Here is a 6,033-nt window from a genome sequence, read left to right as displayed (position 1 = left end):
TTCGGTCGCTCGGTGCGCCGCGCTCCGGCCACGCGCGCCCGTCCGCCCCGGGGGGTTGGGGGTGGGGGTGGGGGCCTGCTCCGCGTCCGGGATCCGCAGGCTGGGACGGACGGTGGGACGGCCGGTCGGCTGGTCAGGAATTTCCCCCGGGCCCCGGGGGCTTCGCGCGCAAAGGGGCAAAAGGTGGAGGAAAAGCCGCTGGAGCCTTTGACCTCAGAGGCTCACACCGCCCTCCAGCCCCGGGCCGCGCCGGATGCGATGATGTTGATTTTGAAAAATGCACGAATTAGACCGCAATTTTTTTTTTTTTTTTAATAATGAAAGAAGAGATGCCCTGACCGGGAATCCAACCGTGAGCTCCTGGTTCCTAGGGCGATGCTCAACCACCGAGCCACGCGGGCCGAGCGGCGGTGGGGCATTTTTGAAAGCGCAACAGGAGAGGGGCAGGACGTGGCTCTGCTTCTCTTATTAAAAAAAAAGAAAGAAAAGAAAAAAGAAAGGAAGAAGAAAGAAAGAAAGAAAGAAAGAAAGAAAGAAAGAAGAAAGAAAAAAAGAAATAAAGAAGAAAAAAAAAAGTGCCCCAGCAATGCAGGGATGTCTCCCATCTGAGACAGGAAGCCCGGCTCATACATGTCCTCCCTCCAGTTTTTGGACAAATGACACGGGGCCCGAACTCGGGGACAAAGCCATACTGGGCCCCTCAGTCCGTCTCCTTCCCGGAGTAATCTCAGGTGATGGTGTCCTCCTTGCTGCCCGGGGCTCCTCCTGTTCGTTTTGGGGGGCTCAGTGTCCATCTCTGTCCCCTCTCCTTTCCTGCTGCTGGGTGTTCCATGTATCGGAGGGAGCATAAAAGCTTTTGCAAACCTCTCATCAGACCCCCGCCCTCTGGCGGTGGCAGGGTCCTGTGCTGCTGTGGGTTATAGGTGAGCCCGGCCGGCGTGGCTCAGTGGTCGAGCATCGACCTATGAACCGGGAGGTCACGGTTCGATTCCCATCAGGGCACATGCCCGGGTTGCAGGCTCCATCCCCAGTAGGGGACGTGCAGGAGGCAGCCGATCCATGATTCTCATCATTGATGTTTCTCTCTCTCTCCCTCTCCCTTCCTCTCTGAAATCAACACAAATATATTTTTAAAAAAATATCTGAAAATGTGTAGAGGAAGCTGTTCGTGAATAACTTCTGGATGGATGGAGGGAAGGGGGCAGGCAGGGCTGCGTCTCCAATCTCTGCTCCCTTAGGAGGTCTCTTCGCTCCAAGGTGGTGGACAGCCGCTGGCCTCTTGCTCCCCATGAATTCATGAACGCAGGTGGCCTCCCTTCATACTCGGACTGCAGTGCCACCTGCGGGTGCCCACACCCGTGATCCTGGGGGCCGGGGACGGAGCGAGGCGCTCAGCCTAGCAGGCGGCTCCCAGGGGACCGGCCTGGTTCCAGGCTTGTTGAGACCAGCAGCTACCCCTGCTCCCGCCTGGCCACGCAGTGGGAGGGATGCAGGAGGTGCTTCTTCCCATTTTCCAGGTGAGTAAGCAGAGGCGTGTGGGCACTTGCCCCAGACATCACCCGCAAGTGGAGGAACCCAGGCCAGACAGACGCGTGGGGGTGGGTGACGCAGGGCACGGCGGCGGAGGGGTTTCTCTTACCGGCCTCTGCACCCCGCTTTCACCACAGGGAGCTCCTGTCCTGCAGCCCCAGGTCAAGGGGGCAGAGCAGAGCCCAGCGAAGGTGCAGGCACAAAATGTTAGCAGCATCCCTCCACGCTGCACCTTTAAAAAAAAATAAACACCAGGTTAACTCTCTTTATATTTTTTATTTAAATATGCTTTTATTGATTTGAGAGAGAGAGGGAGAGAGAGGGAGAGAGAGACAGAAACCTCAGTGATGAGAGAGAATCATGGATCAGCTGCCTCCCGCACTCCCCCCACTGGGGATCGAGCCCGCAACCTGGGCACCTGCCCTGACCGGGAATCGAACCTGTGACCTCCTGGTTCATAGGTCAGCGCTCAACCACTGAACCGCACTGGCCGGGCCAGACTTTTAATTTAATTTAATTTAATTTAATTTTTTTCTCTTTTTAAAGACAAAGAGAGACTCTTCTTTTTAAAATATATTTTATTGATTTTTTACAGAGAGGAAGAGAGAGGGATAGAGAGTTGGAAACATTGATGAGAGAGAAACATCGATCAGCTGCCTCCTGCACACCTCCCACTGGGGATGTGCCTGCAACCCAGGTACATGCCCTTGGCCGGACTCGAACCTGGGACCTTTCAGTCCGCAGGCCGACGCTCTATCCACTGAGCCAAACAGGTTAGGGCCAGACTTTCAGTTTTAAAGCTCACCACATTTAACAGGTCCCCACTTCCCCTTCTTCATACCATCACTGGACTTTCTCAGGGATGTGGGAAAGTGTTTGCAAACTTTCCAACCCTCCTCAAAATCCACGGATCCTGAGCTTTAAGACGAGTCTGAAATCACTTGGGGGTTTGAGTTCAATGTACTGGGGACAAATTGCGCTTCCTGGTTAGAAGGAAAGTCCTTTACAGGGCTGAGAAAAGAGTCCCGGAAGGTTCTCTTGGACACAGAGTGGTTCTCGCTAAACAAACTGTGGGGAGGGCAGCCGGAGTGAATCAGAAACATACAGATTCAGTTTCCCTGGGAATCCACAAGGGTAGATACAACGTGTTCGGGGGGAGGGGGGCGTGGCAAGATAGCCGTTGCCAAACCCCAAATATTTGAAAGCAAATTTGAGTGTGTTCGTTTGGCGAATCCCTTTTGGGCTCGTCCATCTAGCCCGGCCCCACAAGACCTCCTCCCTTCTGCCTTCCAGCCGGACTCCTTGTAAATCTCTTTTGGGCTTTTGTCCTGATTCCAGGCCTGGGGTGGACACAGGGTGGGGAGTGAAGAAGTTGTTAAGATCTGTGTTCTCCTGGGACAGCCTGGGGGCGGGGGGCGGGGGGGTTATATGTCGTTGTGCCTCTGTGGGGGTCAGAGTCAGCCAAGCAGTCCCCTTGAGGGGTGCCCTGGCATCAGAGGACTCTGTGAATCACATGTTTTATCATACGTGTAGGGCATAACAGATGGGACGCCAACGTATGTATATTTTCATCTAGTTTTTTTTAAAAAAAATATTTTTATTGATTTCAGAGAGAGGAAAGGAGAGGGAGAGAGAGAAACATCAATGATGAGAGAGAATCACGGATCGGCTGCCTCCCGCACGCCCCCTACTGGGGATGGAGCCTGCAACCCGGGCCTGTGCTCTGAGTGGGAATCAAACCGTGACCTCCTGGTTCCTAGGTCGACGCTCAACCACTGAGCCAGGCCAGCTGGGCTCATCTGATTTCTTTTGATCTGGCATTATGGTGACCCCAAAACAAGCACCCCCCACAAGGGAATAGATTCATTAGCTACCTATATAGCATTTTCAGATTTATAGTGCTTTTTATTTTGAGCACGTTTAGAAGCACCGAGTTTGTAAACTATCACATCTTATTTATATATTTTATTATATTATTTACATATTATAATTTATATATTATATTACTTATATATAACATAATATAATATTACATTAATTATATAGTCTATTCTATTCTATTCTATTCTATTATCATCAAACATAGTTTATCAATTTAAAGACAATGGATTGGACAAGATGTGTTTCTCGCCAGTAATTTTAAAGAAGCATCAATACCAGGAACACAACGCAGAATCACAGGCTGTACGTGGCCTCCATGTGCGCCTTATAATTCCCCTGGGCCCCTCGGTTACTATGAACTGCAGCCCACCCTCCGCCCCAGGCCGGGCCAGCCTTCGCACCTGCTTTGCAAAGCCCAGTGGTCTCGTTGCACTTCTCCGCTTGGCCACCAGGTGTCGCAAGACCAAACTGAGTAGGAAATTGCCGCGGAAGTTTGTTCTAAGGTGAGAAGCAGGAATTCCCCAATGACAGTAAGTGGGTGTTGCACAAGCTCCTTGGCCTCAGAACCCCCCCCCCCCCCCCCCCACTCCTCCTGGATCACAGACACCGAGCCAGAGCTAACTGGTGTCAGTGCCCAGGCTGGCCCGCAAGGCCCACTAGCTGCTTCTTCTCTTTTCACTTTGATTGGTTTCAGAGAGGAAGGGAGAGGGAGAGAGAGATAGAAACATCAATGAGAGAGAATCATGGATCGGCTGCCTCCTGCACGCCCCCTACTGGGGATCGAGCCCGCAACCCGGGCATGTGCCCTGACCGGGAATCGAACTTGACCTCCTGGTCTGTAGGTCGACGCTCAACCGCTGAGCCACGCCGGCCGGGCTGTATGTCCAACTTGCATTAAAGGTCTAGACGGCTGTCCGTCTCGGGCAAACCGTTTATTGCTTCTCCTTTGCACAGGGAGCGATCATTCCCCAAACGTGCCCAAGCCGTCACGGTTGCGGTCTGATTCCCATCCGACCCGGCTTTAAGAGGCCACAGCCGAACATGACATTCAATCATTCTGTAAAGCTGCATCTCGAGGGGCCGGAGCCAAGGGATTCTTGGGCTGCGTTTGCGCGTCCACCCTTTCCTTAGATCGTTAAGGAGAAGCACACGACCAAATACCTTGTGAGTGATCTTACCCTCGCCAGTGGCCAAGGGTGAGCTGTGGAAGTGGGCCCGTTGGGTCCCCCAGCCCCTTCAGGGGGCTTCCTCGTCAAAGTATTTTCTGAGCGGGCTGCGTAATGCGGGAGGGGGGGAGGGGTGGGGGGTGGCCATAGAGAGACAGGCTACCCCCACTCTGGAAGGCAGCAGGCGCTTCTGCCCTTGTTATAAGCAACATGTTGCCCGAGACGTCACCTCCTGGCTACTCCATTCCCCCTGCAAAATCCTTCCCACCGCCCGGCCGGCGTGGCTCGGTGATGGAGCATCAGCTTGTGGATAATCCTCACCCGAGGATATTTGTCCATTTATCTATTTATTGATTGATTTAAATATATTTTTGTTGATTTCAGAGAGGAAGGGAGAGGGAGAGAGAGAGAAACAGCAGTGATTGAGAGAGAATCACGGATCCGCTGCCTCCTGCACGCCCCCTACTGGGGATCGAGCCTGCAACCCGGGCATGTGCCCTGATGGGGAATCAAACTGTGACCTCCTGGTTCCTAGGTCGAGGCTCAATCACTGAGCCACGCTGGCTGGGCCATTGATTTTTTTTTTTTTAGAGAAAGTGGAACGGAGAGGGAGAGACTGAGAGAAACAGCGATGTGAGAGAGATACATCGATTGGTGGCCTCCTGCACGCACCCCTATCAGGGCTGGGGAGCCTGCAATCAAGGTACGTGCCCTTGACCGGAATGGAACCCAAGACCCCCCCAGTCCGCGGGCCGATGCTCTATCCACTGAGCCACACAGGCCAGGGCAGGTTTCCCCCATTTCTCACTTCGTCCTGACTCCGCTCCTGCCCCAGGCCCCGCTCTGCCTGCCTTCCTACCTCGGGGCTCCTCCGGCCCATCCTCTCCCCACACTGATTCCTCAGGACACGAAGTAGGGCAGCAGAGATAAGGGGAGGAGGAGGGGGCATCGGGTGGGTGTGAAAGGAATGTTCTTCTCTTCTCAGCCATTTCTGGGAAACCGCCCCGCGCCCTTGGGACCGGGCGATACCCGGTGCGATGGTTAGGAAGCAGCGGTTGGGTAAGCTGCCCGGAGCCTTGGCGGGGAGCTGGTTTTGGGGGGCCGCTCTCTGTCCTCATCCAGGGCCCCTGACCCCCGGGAGCCTCTTCCCGGGCTTTCAGCAGCCTGGCTTCTGCCCAGACCCAGGGGGGTGCGTGTGGCTCCCCCACTCCCCCCCAAGATGCCCCGGCCACCAGGGTCCCGTGTCGCAAGCTGGGCTCCTTCCTAAGCCAGAAAGGTCTCCCTGGGCCGCGTGGCCAGTGTGGGAACAGTGCCTGCAGGGGAACCGCTGCTCAGGGGGCTCTGCACAGGGTGGTGGCCGTGCTTGGGGCTGGGAGGGCGGAGGGAGAGGGGGAGGTGAGGGGGAGTGGGGGAGGGCAGAGACAATGGCTGCATTGTGTCTCTCCCAGGAAGCGGG

Source organism: Myotis yumanensis, unplaced genomic scaffold, assembly GCF_028538775.1.
Source record: "Myotis yumanensis isolate MYYU_CA2020_CCGP unplaced genomic scaffold, mMyoYum1.0.hap1 SCAF_20, whole genome shotgun sequence".
In the NCBI taxonomy this organism is placed as follows: Eukaryota; Metazoa; Chordata; class Mammalia; order Chiroptera; family Vespertilionidae; genus Myotis; species Myotis yumanensis.
Note: the sequence above shows the minus strand (reverse complement) of the source record.